The sequence below is a fragment of the Arachis ipaensis genome, chromosome B3, assembly GCF_059453495.1.
Source record: "Arachis ipaensis isolate K30076 ecotype BB chromosome B3, ASM5945349v1, whole genome shotgun sequence".
Taxonomy (NCBI): Eukaryota; Viridiplantae; Streptophyta; class Magnoliopsida; order Fabales; family Fabaceae; genus Arachis; species Arachis ipaensis.
Genome location: NC_142438.1, coordinates 108,718,895 through 108,735,662, shown reverse-complemented (window position 1 = coordinate 108,735,662; position 16,768 = coordinate 108,718,895). Strand labels below are relative to the sequence as shown.

Here is a 16,768-nt window from a genome sequence, read left to right as displayed (position 1 = left end):
TCTTCTTCAAAAGATGCCTCTTGAGTACTGTTGGATGCAGCTTGCATTCCATTCAGACTCTGAGAAATCAAATTGACCTGCTGAGTCAATATTTTATTTTGGGCCAATATGGCATTCAGAGTATCAATTTCAAGAACTCCCTTCTTCTGAGGCGTCCCATTACTCACAGGATTCCTCTCAGAAGTGTACATAAACTGGTTATTAGCAACCATGTCAATGAGTTCTTGAGCTTCTGCAGGCATTTTCTTTAGGTGAATGGATCCACCTGCAGAAGTATCCAATGACATCTTAGCTAATTCAGACAGACCATCATAGAATATATCCAGGATGGTCCATTCTGAAAGCATGTCAGAAGGACACTTTTTGGTCAGTTGCTTATATCTCTCCCAAGCTTCATAGAGGAATTCACCTTCTTTCTGTCTAAAGGTTTGAACATCCACTCTAAGCTTACTCAGCTTTTGAGGAGGAAAGAACTTGGCTAAAAAAGCCATGACCAGCTTATCCCAAGAGTTCAGGCTATCTTTAGGTTGAGAATCCAACCATATTCTAGCTCTGTCTCTCACAGCAAAAAGGAAAAGCATGAGCCTGTAGACTTCAGGATCTACTCCATGAGTCTTAACAGTATCACAGATCTGCAAGAATTCAGTTAAGAACTGAAAGGGATCTTCAGATGGAAGTCCATGAAACTTGCAGTTTTGTTGCATCAGAGAAACTAATTGAGGCTTAAGTTCAAAATCCTGGTAATGGCTCCAAAAAACTTGGTGCTCTAATCTTAATTCATAATTTGTCACAACTTCGATACAACTAACCAGCAAGTGCACTGGGTTGTCCAATTAATAAAACCTTACGTGAGTAAGGGTCGATCCCACGGAGATTGTTGTATTTTAGCTTCTCTTAGTTTCCTCTTCAGAGTCCTTTCAGGTTCAGGGTCTGCTTCAACAAGAATGTTCTTGTCCTTGCTCCTACTCATATGAAAAAGAAGGGAACAAAAAATAATAATAGGGATCCTCTTTGCCTCAGTAGAGAGAGGTTCCTTTGTGTGAGTAGAAGAAGAAAGGGAATAAGAGTGAAGAAGAATGAATAATCCAAACACAAGGTTGAGGATAGGAGCAGAGATATGAGGTGAGAAGAAGTGTTAGTAGATGAATAAATAAATAGAAGGAGATGAGGGAGAGAAAATTTTGAAAATTAATTTTTGAAAAGAAGTTGATGATTTTCGAAAATTAAAGGAGAATTAAAATTAAAATTAAAATTTAAACAATTAATTAATTAAAAATATTTTTTGAAAAAGAGGGAGATATTTTCAAAAATTAGAGAGGGATAGTTAGTTAGGTAGTTTTGAAAGAGATAAGAAACAAACAAAAAGTTAATTAGTTAGTTGAAACAAATTTTGAAAATCAATTTTAAAAAAATAAGAAGATAAGAAGTTAGAAAAGATATTTGAAAAAGATAAGATAAAAAGATATTTTTGAAAAGATATGATTGAAATTAGTTTTGAAAAAGATTTGATTTTTAAAATCACAATTAATGACTTGATTCACAAGAAATCACAAGATATGATTCTAGAACTTAAAGTTTGAATCTTTCTTAACAAGTAACAAACTTGGAATTTTTGAATCAAAATATTAATTGTTGATGATATTTTTGAAAATATGATATAAAATTAAGAAAAATATTTTTGAAAAATATTTTTAAAATTTTCGAAAATAAATAAGAAAAATAAAAAAGATATGATTTTTGGAAAAGATTTTGAAAAAGATAAGATTTTTAAATTGAAAATTTGATTTGACTCATAAGAAACAACTAAATTTTAAAAAGTTTTGAAAAAGTCAACTCAAATTTTCGAAAATTTATGAGTGAAAAAGGGAAAGATTTTTTTTTGATTTTTGAATTTTTAATGAAGAAAGAGAAAAAACATGAAAAAGACTCAATGCATGAGAATTTTTAGATCAAAATAATGAATGCATGCAAGAACACTATGAATGTCAAGATGAACACCAAGAACACTTTTGAAAATTTTTAATGAAAGAAAAACATGCAAGACACCAAACTTAGAGATTTTCAATAATTAGACACTAACAAGTTAAAAATGCATATGAAAAACAAGAAAAGACACAAAACAAGAAGATATGAAGATTAAACAAGAAGACTTAGCAAGAACAACTTGAAGATCATGAAGAACACTATGAATGCATGAATTTTTTCGAAAATTTTTTTAGAAAAAAAAATAAAAACATGCAATAAACTTAAAATTGACTCAAGACTCAAACAGGAAACACAAGAATATTTTTGATTTTATGATTTTATGAATTTTTTTTTGTATTTTTGTATATTTTTATTTTTTGAAAACATATAGGGAAAAGGAAGCAATGAATTCACAGTCCTCAATCAAGATTCCAGGAATCATACCAGGTTAGTCTAAAGCTTGATGGCCAGCCAAACTTCAGCATACCATTTTGAAACTTTAGAATTCATTCTTAAAAATTTTAAAATAATTTTCGAAAACAAAGGGAAAAGAAAATTTTTTGAAAGATTTTCGAAAACAAATATTTTTTTTTGAAAATAAAACGAAAAAGAAAATTACCTAATCTGAACAACAAGATGAACCGTCAGTTGTCCAAACTCGAACAATCCCCGGCAACGGTGCCAAAAACTTGATACATGCGAAATTGTTACTCTGAGGTTGTAAAATTTGTTGTTCATTCTCTCCCTGGTAATGGCGCCAAAAACTGGTGCACAGTACCATGGTCCAGACATAACTTCACAACTTCGCACAACTAACCAGCAAGTGCACTAGGTCGTCCAAGTAATAAAACCTTACATGAGTAAGGGTCGATTGACAAACCCCATTTGTAGGGTTTATCTTGTATTGATTTTTGGGGATTTTATCACCTTTTACCCATATTTATTCAAGAAATAGCATGGTTTTGTATATTCTCCTTTAATTGTGCTTGAATGTGAAAACATGCTTTTTAGGACTCAAAATAGCTAAATTTAATTCACCTTGATTCTATTAGATGCCTTGATATGTTTGTTAAGTGATTTAAGGTTTAGGAGGCAAAGATTGGATCAAGGGAATGAAGAAAGAAAGCATGAAAAGTTGGAGAACTCATGAAGAAATGAAAGAACCGGAAAGCTGTCAAGCCGACCTCTTTGCACTTAAACGACCATAACTTGAGCTACAGAGGTTCAATTGATGCGGTTCCAGTTGGGTTGGAAAGCTAACATCCGGGGCTTCGAAACAATATAAGATTTGCCATAGTTGCTACACGTATGGTGGCGCGCACGCGCAAAGTACGCGCACGCGCCGTTGCTGCCACCTAGTTCACTTAAAGCAAAACGTGGCCAGCGATTTTAGAAGCCTTGTGGGCCCAATCCAACTCATTTCTAATGCTATTTAAGCCAAGGATTGAAAGGGAATCAACATACTTTTACATACTTTTCATACTTTAGATGTTAGTTACCAATTAGCTTAGTTTAGTAGTTAGAGTTAGTTTCTAGAGAGAGAAGCTCTCACTTCTCTCTAAAATTAGGATTAGGTTTAGTTCAATAATCTTAGATCTAGATTTTAATTCATGTTTTCATCTCCTTCTATCTCTCAATTCTTTGTTGCTACATTCATCTTCTTCTATTCTTTTATTGTAATTTCCTTTATGTTGTTCTTATACTTTGTTGAAGATCTAGTAGTGTTCCTTCTACTTTCTTTCAATTCAATAAGAGGTAATTCATAATAATTGTTCTTCTTTGCTTTTCTATTGTTGATCTCTTGCCTTTGTAGTTGTAGATTCCTTTAATTCTTGCAATTAATAATGTTTACTTCTATTGCACTCTATGTGTTTGTTGAAATGCATCTTTTAGTTTTAGTGTAGATTTTGTTCCTCTTGGCCTAGGTAGAGTAATTAGTGACACTTGAGTTATCTAACTCCGTTGTTGATTGATAATTGGAGAGATTGCTAATTGGTTTGGAGTGCACTAAAGCTAGTCTTTCCTTGGGAGTTGGCTAGGACTTGTGGCTCAAGTCAATTCATCCACTTGACTTTCCTTTAATTAGTAAGGGTTAACTAAGTGGTAGTAATGAACAATTCTCATCACAATTGAGAAGGATAACTAGGATAGGACTTCTAATTTTCATACCTTGCCAAGAGCCTTTTATAGTTGTTAGTTTATTTTCATTGCCATTTACTTTTCATGCTTTTTATCCAAAACTCCAAAATAACTCATAACCAATAACAAGACACTTTATTGTAATTCCTAGGGAGAACGACCCGAGGTTTGAATACTTCGGTTTATAAATTTTAGGGGTTTGTTTTAGTGACAAACAACTTTTTGTATGAAAGGATTAGTGATTGGTTTAGAAACTATACTTGCAACGAGATTTCATTTGTGAAATTCTAAACCGTCAAAAATCCAATCATCAAAATGGCGCCGTTGCCGGGGAATTGCAATGGTGTTATGCTATTGGTTATTGTATATATGTGAATATTGTGAATAGCTTGATTTTTTTGGATTGCTTGTTAGTTTTGCTTGTTCTAGGATTTTGTTTCATTATTTCTTGTTAGCTTTTGTTTCTTATTTTTACTTTTACTATGAATTCTCACTTTGGCTATGAGTGTGATTACAACTATGTTGTAGGAAATGGGAACTTCAATGAAGATGTGCATCAAGGATGGGATGACCAAAGGTGGGTGGAGCCATATACATATGATCAATCTTCATGGCAACAACCTCCACCAATGCACTATGAAGAAGAGCCATTCTATGATGCATACCAACCCAATGGCTATGGTGAATCTCCTTGTGACTTTCAAGAACCACCACCATATGCGTATGAGTCATATCCTCAACATGAACCTCAACCACACTCACAAGCCTATTTTCACCAAATACCTCCATATGACCCTAATCCTTACCCACCATACCAACCTCCTTTTGAACCATATGAGCCATACATGGAACCACAATTCCAAGATTACTACTCCCAAGAACCACTTCAATACACACCACCACCTCACCAAGAAGAACCACCTTCCTATAATGAACCCTTTCTCCAAGACAATGAACTTTCTTATCCACTCCAACCTCTAATGGATGGAACCCTTGGTGTTCTTCTTCAAGGACATGAGGAGATGACAAGGGATGTGCAACAATTCATGACCGCCTTGGATGCGGTGGTAAACCGGTTAGCATCCCAACTTTTGGACACTCAAGGAACTCCCATGGCTCAAGAAGAGCATAGCATGAAGGAGAGATTGGAAACTCCGGTGGAAAAGGAGGAAGGCTACTTTGTGTTAGAACAATTGGAGGAACCTATGACCATTGAAGAAGAGGAAGAAGTGGTTGAAGACTTAGGAGATGCGGAACTTCCATGGGAAGCTAAAATCAAAGAAAATCCCTCCAAGAAGAGTAAATTTGATGTTAAGGAGGAATGTGCACAACCTCCAAGGCATATTCTATATGAAGACTTGGAGAGAATGAAGCAAGAATTGAGTTCCCTTGGTGATGAAGATCATGCATCCAACCATCTTGGTGGTGAATCCTTTGAATTTGAAGAACCTTCTCCCAATGAGATAGAAAGCAATGTGGAGGTAGATTTCTCTCAACCTCCCATTTATGATTTGAGTGATGAGGAAGAGTTAGATGAAATCGATGAACAAAGGATTGGAAGTGAAGAAGCTTATGAAGAGGTGGAGATTAATAAGGAAGAACACAAGGGAGTAAAGCTTGCTAGCACGTTGGAGATACCTCTCCCCAAGCCACCACCATCCATTCTTTCATTCAAATGGGTAAATTCCTTATACTCAAGCGTTATTATTCCCCTTGAATTTGGTTTGCTTGAGACGGATGGTCAACTTAGACATATTTGTGGCTTTAAAAGCAAAAAGGAAATGGCTAGTGGTTGGAAACATTATTCTAGGCTCATTATGGTTGCATGTTCAAAGCTTAATTGCACGGTTTGGCATAGAGCTAGATTGTTTGGGTCTAGGAGAATGTTTGGTCACTTTATTGAGAATTCTAAGGTCATGCCACCCAAATGGAATAATGATAATCAACTTGAAGATGGGTGTGGAAATAAGATATGGGATCCGGGAATATATGAGGATCAATTTTGGGAGCCCATGGTTTGTGAAGAACTCCATCAAGGCTTGAAGATATTAAAATTGAAGAATGGAGCTTATTGGAGATTCAAGCATTGGTGGATGTTCAAGGATAGCTTCAAGCACAAGCCACCTTGAGAGGAGCTCCCCATAAGTCCAACTTAAGGACAATAAACAAAAGTGCTAGGTGGGAGACAACCCACCATGGTAAAATCCTTTCATTTTCTCTTTTGTATATATTGGTAGAATTAGTTTAATTTCATATTTTGTTTAGTTAGTTAAGTATGTTTGGTAGTTTAAGTATGTTAAATAAGGTTTTATGGTGTTTTGGTAGCTGTTTGGAGGTTTGGAATGCTTGGATTGGTGCAAAAACATAGAAAAATTTTTTGAAAAACAGAGCACCATCCACGCGCACGCGTACACGGCGCGTACGCGCACTTCCAGCATTTTCGACCATCCACGCGCGCACGCCATGCGTGCGTACGCGCGGATTGAGAAGTTCCAACCTCCATACATTTTTCAGAGAGTTGTGCCTGCGCCGCGCCAACGTTGTGCCTCTGGCACAAACCCTACTTGCGCACACGCGCACATGACGCGTACGCGCCACTCTCGAAATAAGCCAACGACGCGCGCGCGCCATGTGTGCGTACGCGCGGATTTCTTTCTCCCATCCACTTTTCTTTTCTTCTCCTCTTTCCAATTCTTTCCTTCTCCTTTCTTCTTCCCTTCTCCTACCCCTCATCCAACACTTCCAAAAACCATGGATAACCATTTATTTTAGTTAACAAATTAGTTAGTTAGCTAGTTGATTAGTTAGTTTTAGTTTAGTTTTCATTTTATTTTCTCTCTTTTCATTATAAGTGTTGGAGTATTGACTTTGTTTACTATACATTGCTATATCCCTTATTGCCTAAATGCTATTTTAGCATGAATGTTTTTAGATAATCTTTGTTGGATTCTATGATTGAGGTTATATTTTGCTACTTGGTTTTGAGTTCCTCATGCTTACCTTTTGAAAAATACCAAGTGATGAGAATTGTCTTCGAGCTTATAACTCTTTTGAATTGCATGTTGTAGCTAGCCACCATGTGACTTGAACCGTATTCTTTGATTAGGCAATCTCTTGATGGATAATGTTGAGCATTTACCTTAATGCATTGTATTTCATGATTATATCCATCCATATGTTTGACTTGAATGCTTTCATGCTTCTCTAGTGCTTGTCTTACCTTACAAGCTTACTTAAAGCATCTCAAGCACACTAGGATAAGTGAAGTGCATGCTTCTTTTGTGACATAGCTTTTATGCTAATGTGTATTCTAAACCGCACAATTTAGAATTCACACACCTAATATTTCTTAATGTCACACTAATTCACTCACCTCATTCTAATGATTTACCTCATTCCAACAATGTATGCTTCCTTGCTTTTATATCTTCTCATCTTATGGTGTTATATTTTTGTTTTTCATAACAAATGCACCACAAGCAACCATGGAAGCGGAAGAAAGAACACATAGCAATCCGGAGAGTCGCCGTATCCCCTTGCTCATCTTTGAGTGCACCGAGAACGGTGCAAACTTTTAAGTGTGGGGAGGTCGTCCGACCGATCAGCAATCTTGGGTGACAAATTTCTAACTCCAATACTTTTGCATTTCATTCTAGGATTTTAGGATTTTTACTTGCATTTTCTTATTTTTGCATATGTATACACAATAAGCTTAGTCAAGATAATGAGAATTTTTCAAGATTTCTATCTATAGGGCATGTCAATTGATTTGAGTGAAAACTTTTCATAGAACTTGCTTGAATTATATATATTGTGGAACATGTTTTGAGCTAAGAACACAAGCTTGTGAGACTTGAGCCTAATGATGTGGTTACATCTTATAACCACTTATTTTTCCTTCTTGTGTGCATTATTCTCTTTCTATGATTGTAATCTTTGATTTGTTTGATTCTTTATGTCCATTATTTTGTGTATTCATGCATTTATGTGATTGAGGCCATTATTTCATTAGCTCACTTACCCAAATAGCCTTACCTCTTATCATCCATTGTTAGCCAATTTGAGCCTATGATTAACCCATTTGTTCTTAATTTAGCACATTACAAGCCTTAAAGCGGAAAACAATAAAAGTCCTTATTTGGATCTTTGATTAGCTTAGGCTAGTGTGTGTGAGTATCATTCAAGTGTGGGAACCTTGGGACATTGGGTGAATAAAAGGGTAGTTTTGTATTTTTGTTGTAAATATTGGGAATTGGGTACATGCTCATGTATTGATTAAATGTATAGACCTTATGCATTGGTACTCTTGTATATAGTTTGAAAAAAAAAATGAGAAAAAAAAAATATATGAAAAGTATAGAAAAAAATGGAAAAAGAAAGAAAAAGAAAAAGAAAGAAATAATAAGGGGAATGCCCCAAAGTGAAGCTCAATAAGATCAATGCATATGAGTTGTGAAATGAAAAGAAAATGCATGAGTATGTGAAAAGGTGAAAAATGGGTAGCTAGATTAGAACTTAATTGTATAGGATGTCATAGGTTAGGTGGGAAGTTTAAGCTTATCAAAGATTCAAATTTCAAGCTCACTTGACCAAATATGCATCCTACCTTGACCCTAGCCCCATTACAACCAATGAAAAGACCTCATGATACTTGTATGCATGCATGAAATAAATGTTGATTGTTAGAAGAAAAACAAATCTTGGAAAGCATGAAATAGAGGAGAATTGAGTGAATCAACCCTAAACACTTGAGTGAATAGAGTGCAAACACTACCGGTGAGGGTTTGATGCTCAATTACATGTTTTCACCTATGATCATAATTTTCATGCAAGTTTATAAAAATATTTAATAACTCAATTCAATTGTGGATTAGACTTGCTAGTCCTTAGCCCTTGTGCATATATGTTTCTTGGGAATTGATTTATTTTGACCAAGCACTTGCATTCATTTAGATAGTTGCATAAAGGTAGATTGCATTTAGTTAGTTTCCATTGAATAAATGTTGATACCCTTTGTTTCTCTCTTGGCTTAAGCATGAGGACATGCTTGGTTTAAGTGTGGGGAGGTTGACAAACCCCATTTGTAGGGTTTATCTTGTATTGATTTTTGGGGATTTTATCACCTTTTACCCATATTTATTCAAGAAATAGCATGGTTTTGTATATTCTCCTTTAATTGTGCTTGAATGTGAAAACATGCTTTTTAGAACTCAAAATAGCTAAATTTAATTCACCTTGATTCTATTAGATGCCTTGATATGTTTGTTAAGTGATTTAAGGTTTAGGAGGCAAAGATTGGATCAAGGGAATGAAGAAAGAAAGCATGAAAAGTTGGAGAACTCATGAAGAAATGAAAGAACCGGAAAGCTGTCAAGCCGACCTCTTTGCACTTAAACGACCATAACTTGAGCTACAGAGGTCCAATTGATGCGGTTCCAGTTGGGTTGGAAAGCTAACATCCGGGACTTCGAAACGATATAAGATTTGTCATAGTTGCTACACGTATGGTGGCGCGCACGCGCAAAGTACGCGCACGCGCCGTTGCTGCCACCTAGTTCACTTAAAGCAAAACGTGGCCAGCGATTTTAGAAGCCTTGTGGGCCCAATCCAACTCATTTCTAATGCTATTTAAGCCAAGGATTGAAAGGGAATCAACATACTTTTACATACTTTTCATACTTTAGATGTTAGTTACCAATTAGCTTAGTTTAGTAGTTAGAGTTAGTTTCTAGAGAGAGAAGCTCTCACTTCTCTCTAGAATTAGGATTAGGTTTAGTTCAATAATCTTAGATCTAGATTTTAATTCATGTTTTCATCTCCTTCTATCTCTCAATTCTTTGTTGCTACATTCATCTTCTTCTATTCTTTTATTGTAATTTCCTTTATGTTGTTCTTATACTTTGTTGAAGATCTAGTAGTGTTCCTTCTACTTTCTTTCAATTCAATAAGAGGTAATTCATAATAATTGTTCTTCTTTGCTTTTCTATTGTTGATCTCTTGCCTTTGTAGTTGTAGATTCCTTTAATTCTTGCAATTAATAATGTTTACTTCTATTGCACTCTATGTGTTTGTTGAAATGCATCTTTTAGTTTTAGTGTAGATTTTGTTCCTCTTGGCCTAGGTAGAGTAATTAGTGACACTTGAGTTATCTAACTCCGTTGTTGATTGATAATTGGAGAGATTGCTAATTGGTTTGGAGTGCACTAAAGCTAGTCTTTCCTTGGGAGTTGGCTAGGACTTGTGGCTCAAGTCAATTCATCCACTTGACTTTCCTTTAATTAGTAAGGGTTAACTAAGTGGTAGTAATGAACAATTCTCATCACAATTGAGAAGGATAACTAGGATAGGACTTCTAATTTTCATACCTTGCCAAGAGCCTTTTATAGTTGTTAGTTTATTTTCATTGCCATTTACTTTTCATGCTTCTTATCCAAAACCCCAAAATAACTCATAACCAATAACAAGACACTTTATTGTAATTCCTAGGGAGAACGACCCGAGGTTTGAATACTTCGGTTTATAAATTTTAGGGGTTTGTTTTAGTGACAAACAACTTTTTGTATGAAAGGATTAGTAATTGGTTTAGAAACTATACTTGCAACGAGATTTCATTTGTGAAATTCTAAACCGTCAAAAATCCAATCATCATCGATCCCACGGAGATTGTTGGTATGAAGCAAGCTATGGTCACCTTGTAAATCTCAGTCAGGCGGATAATAATTGATTATAGAGTTTTCGAAATTAAATAATAAATAGACAGAAAATAAAGATAGAAACACTTATGTAATTCATTGGTGAGAATTTAGATAAGCGTATAGAGATGCTTTCGTTCTTCTGAACTTTTGCTTTCCTGCTGTCTTCATCCAATCAGTCCTACTCCTTTCCATGGCAAGCTTTATGTAAGGGCATCACCGTTGTCAATGGCTACTTTTCATCCTCTCTGTGAAAATGGTCCGATGCGCTGTCACTGCATGGCTAATCATCTTGAGGCATTACCAGTGTCAATGGCTACATCCCATCCTCTTGTGAAAAAGGTCCAAATGCTCTGTCACGGCACGGCTAATCATCTGAGGTTCTCGATCATACTGGAATAGGATTCACCCTCCTTTTGCGTTTGTCACTACGCCCAGCACTCGCGAGTTTGAAGTTCGTCACAGTCATTCAATCCCAGAGTCCTACTCGGAATACCACAGACAAGGTTTAGACTTTCCGGACTCTCATGAATGCCGCCATCAATCTAGTTTATACCACGAAGATCCTGATTAAGAGATCCAAGAGATAATCATCCAATCTAAGGTGGAACAGAAGTGGTTGTCAGGCACGCGTTCGTGGGGAAATGATGATGATTGTCACGTTCATCACATTCATGTTGAAGTGCGAATGAATATCTTAGAAGCGGAATAAGTTGAATTGAATAGAAAAACAGTAGTAGTTTGCATTAATTCATGAGGGACAGCAGAGCTCCACACCTTAATCTATGGAGTGCAAAAACTCTACGGTTTAAAAATACATAAGTGAATATAGGGTAAGCATGGCCGAGTGGCCAGCCCCCCATGGAGGTCTAGAGATCTAAAATTGATCAAAAGATGGTTCCAAAGATGTCTAATACAATAGTAAAAAGTCCTATTTATACTAAACTAGTTACTAGGGTTTACAGAAGTAAGTAATTGATGCATAAATCCACTTCCGGGGCCCACTTGGTGTGTGCTTGGGCTGAGCTTGAAGTTTACACGTGTAGAGGCTTCTTTTGGAGTTGAATGCCAAGTTATAACATGCTTTTGGCGTTCAACTCTGGTTCGTGACGTGTTTCTGCCGTTTTACTCCAGACTGCAGCGTAGAACTGGCGTTCAACGCCCTTTTTCATCGTCTAAACTCGGGCAAAGTATGGACTATTATATATTTCTGGAAAGCCCTGGATGTCTACTTTCCAACGCCGTTGAGAGCGCGCCATTTGGAGTTCTGTAGCTCCAGAAAATCCACTTTGAGCGTAGGGAGGTCAGAATCCAACAGCATCAGCAGTCCTTCTTCAACATCTGAATCTGATTTTTGCTCAAGTCCCTCAATTTCAGCCAGAAAATACCTGAAATCATAGAAAAAGACACAAACTCATAGTAAAGTCTAGAAATATAAATTTTAATTAAAAACTAATAAAAATATAATGAAAACTAATTAAATCATACTAAAAACATACTAAAAACAATGCCAAAAAGCGTATAAATTATCCGCTCATCACATACGCGTGGGCGACGCGTACGCGTGACAGAGCTGCGTGCTGGACGTATCAGAAAACACTGGGGGCAATTTTTGGTCTATTTTTGGCCTAGTTCCAAGTCCAAAAATACTGATTAGAGGCTGCAGAGTGGGGGAATCATTCATACATTCATGCAGACAACTTTCATTCACATAATTTTAGGTTTTAGATATTGTTTTTAGAGAGAGAGGCTCTCTCCTCTCTCTAGGTTTTAGGATTTCTCTTAGTTTTAGGTTTATTTCTTCTCAATTCCAGGTTCAATGTTCCTTTAATTTAGTTTCTCTTCTACTTTTAATTGTTTTAGCATTCTAGTTTATTTATCTTCCCAATTGAATTTATGAACTCCATGTTATATTTAATTTTCTATTTAATGCAATTTGAGGTATTTCATGTTTATTGTTTCTTATTTTAATTATTATCATTGATGTTTGCAATTGGTTGTTTGGATTTAATATTCCTTGATAAGTTTTCTATGTTTTTATGTTGTGCCTACCAAGTATTTGATAAAATGCTTGGGAGGGTTTTAAGTTAGATTTTTCTCTTCTTGTCTTTGATAGAGTAATTGGAGACTCTTGAGTCATCAAACTCCTTTGTTGACTGATAATTGAAAGTTGCTGGTTGATTTGGATCCCTCTAAAGCTAGTCTTTCCTTAAGAATTGACTAGAAATTGAGGAATCAAATTGATTTGTCCACTTGACTTTCCTTCATAGTTAGAGGTTAACTAAGTGGGAGCAATGAACAATTCTCATCACAATTGATAAGGATAGCTAGGATAGGACGTCTAGTTCTCATACCTTGCCAAGAGCTTTCTTAGCTATTAATTTAATTCTTGCAATTTACTTTTCTTGTTCCTTATTCAAAAACCCAAAAAGATACTATCTTATAACCAATAATAACTACACCTCCCGATAATTCCTTGAGAGACAACCCGAGGTTTAAATACTTCAATTTATTTTTATTAGGTTTGTTTAAGTGACAACTAAATTTTTATATAAAAGGATTATTGTTGGTTTAGAAACTATACTAGCAACGAGAATTTATTGTGAATTCTAAACCGTCAAAAATCCGTTCATTAGTTTTCGAATTTAAACTCTTTTCAAAAGAGAAAGAAAAACTATTTATTAGTTAAACCCATCGGCAAGGCCTCTAGACTTTAGGAGAGTGACAACCAATTTTATTTCAAAACTAAATCATCTAAACTCAAACATAATTCATTCTTTTCTTAAATAAATCAAATTTAAATAAATCAATTCTTTCAATCCAAATTAACCAAAATAAAATTCCTCAGAGTTTTTCTAAAAATTTTGCCAGCACTTCCCCAAAAACTCGGACCTTGCCACCATTCTCGAGTCCCATCCAAACTATTTCCAACAGCAAAATCATTTACAAAATCGAACCAATCCTAATATTAAATCTCTTTCAAAATCAAACTAACTCAAAATCCAACCACTTCCAAAATCAAATCATTTTCTTTAATAATTCAAAATCAGCTAATATTATTCTTAAAACTTTTGAAAATTCATTTTGACCCCCCAAACGTTTTAGAAATTACACTTTAATCACTAAACTTCTAAACATTCTATTTTAACTCACAAACTTTCTTTTATTTAACTTCCAGTCCCAAAACTCTTTCTTAATTATATTTGGCCACAAAATAGTCAAAATATAAGGGTTTTGTATATTTTAAAGAACCAAATCAAACTCATCAAAAGTTCATCAAAATTACTTGATTTTTAACTAGTTTTTCAACGATTTCGGTAATTGATTTTTCACAGCTTTTAATTTAATCTCGTGGCATCAAACCTCATCAAATTTATCTCAAAATACCACATCACAAAAGTCCTAAAATAATCAAAACACCCCAGCTGGCTGTTCATATATAGCCGAAACAAAATCTCAAGTAAACAACAATAATTCAACAAAAATTCAACATAAACTTAATCAAACTCAAATAATAATCAATCAAACCAATATTCACTTATAAAATTCATAATTAATTATTATAAAATTACCAAATCCTACCTCCATATAGAAGTCACAACAACCAAAGCTTCAGGGAGGGTTTCTGAAGGAGAAATTAAAGAAGAAAAAATCAAAATTGGCTACTCCACCTCTGAGACTCCCTCGGCCAAACTTTGCATGGAGGGATAGCAGCTCCACCATCAATTTCTCCTGGAAAAAAGTGACGTCAACATGAAGAGAAAGAAGATATGAATACTTTGATCGGATTAAATTTTTTATTGGAGTTACGGATCTCAAGAAATTGAATGCCGAAGGTTCGTGGCTTCCATAGGGTTTCTCGTGCTCTCTCTCTTTTCCTTTCTTGGCTTCAGTCAAAATGAAGGGAAGGATGAGATTAAATGTGATTATGTGTGTTATAAAGGCATGTGTCACATTAAGAGACACGTGTCATGTTCTTAAGCTGCTGAGTTAGCGATTTAAATTATAAATATCTGAAATGGATAATTATAAAAGCTGGATATATTAAAACAAAAGTAATAATATATATGAGTTACTAATATAAATGACATTAGTAACAAAAGGATAAAAGATATACGATGAAGCATTAATAAAACTAAGTTCACCGAAGAATACCGATATTTACTCATATCGGCGAATATTGAACTCGATAATAATATTATTAACTAAACTCTATTTTTAAATTAAAATATCAAGTACTCAAATTAAAATATACATATAATTTTCATTACTATTAAATTACTAGAATTATGGTTTTAATTATGTAAAATATTTTATCATAATAAAAAGAAACATATAAAAATATAAATTTGATTGAATTCAAATAGTTATAAAATTAATTTAAATACTTATAATAAAATAATTTTTAAAAATGAGGAACTCCAATTTATAAAATAAATTATAACTTATTTATATTTAGATTTTCAAAAATATGGGTCGTTACAGTAATGCAGAATATAGGAATGGTCTGAATAGATTCCTAGACTTCGTATTTGTCAATGCATCATTCGATGGAATGATACATTGTCCATATCCTTTATGTGGGTTTTGGTTTTTCCAAACTAGAGAGGATGTGTACTATCATCTGCTAATGAAACCCTTTCTCCCTAATTATACATTTTGGTTACATCACAGTGAGAGGATCGTAGACGAGAGCTCTAGCGTAGAGAAGAATTAGAACCCACTGGAAACTCAGGAGATCCAATGCGTGACATGGTCCACGAGGCATTCAACTTCCAAGGACTGCATAGTGATGATGAAGACTCGATGAATGAACATGTCGGAGATGTTGCGGAGGGGTTGCCGTACTTATCTGACGAACCTAGCTGCGAAGCTCGTGACTTTCATAACTTGCTTGAAGATGGCGAGTAGGAATTATATCCAGGATGCTCAAGATTCTCAAAGCTGTCTTTCTTGGTGAAGTTGTACCATAAAAAGTGCATGTGCGGAGTGAGCGACAAGGCATTTGGTTTGATTCTAGAGTTATTAGGGACGTCTTTGAGCATGCAAAGATTTCAAACACCTTGCATGATGCTAATAATATCATAAGAAAGCTTGGTATTGCTTACAAGAAGATAGATGCATGTCCAAATGACTGCATGTTATACCAAGGCTACGACCAAGACCTGTCTAGATGCAAACGGTATGGGATATTGAGGTGTAAGCAAAAGACTAGGAAGAATTCTATATTAAGAATCAACATAATTGTCAAGAAGAATGGGAAACCTCAAATGGCGAAGATTCTTCGTTACTTTCCTCTAATTCCATGATTGTAGCGATTATTCATGTCTAGCAAGACATCCATCGACATGTTGTGGCACAAGAAATGTACTATCTTTGACAGTTCTTTGAGGCATCCTAGGAACGGCGAGGCTTGAAAAGCATTTGATAGAATTTATACTGACTTTTTCAGTGACACGCACAGTATTCGCTTAGCCTTGGCCAGTGATAGCTTCAATCTTTTTGGAAGACTGAGTTTAAAGTATTCAATTTGGCCCGTGATTCTTATTCTGTACAACTTATCTCCCTGAATTTGCATAAAACAAACCAACTATATCATCTCTATAGTTATTTAGGGTCCTAAAATGTCTGGAAATGACATAGATGTCTACCTACAGCCCTTGATCGATGAGTTGAAGCAACTGTGGGCTGGTGTTGATATGTACGATACTAGTAAAAGAAAACCTTCAAGATGTATGCTGCATTGCTGTGGACAATCATCGATTTTCTAGGCTTGGGCAATTTATCTGGGTGGAATTGATGGAGAGAGAAAAATGTCGGTTTAGAATTCTCAAAAAAAAAAAAAAGAAAAGAATGGCATTTCAAGTATAGTCTAAACTAACAATTAACTCTCAATCAAAGTTTAAAAGGTTATCACAATACAAACCAAAATAACCGAGAGTAGAATTCCGAGTCGTTCTCCCTAGAAATTG

General features: G+C 35.0%; 1 non-coding gene across 1 annotated transcript; it reads left to right on the top strand.

The window, feature by feature from the left end:
- The first annotated feature begins 341 nt into the window (after positions 1-341).
- Positions 342-449, top strand: LOC148571992 (small nucleolar RNA R71). Its single transcript, XR_015908026.1, has one exon. It is a non-coding gene; the product is annotated as a small nucleolar RNA R71 (small nucleolar RNA).
- Positions 450-16,768: the final 16,319 nt, after the last annotated feature.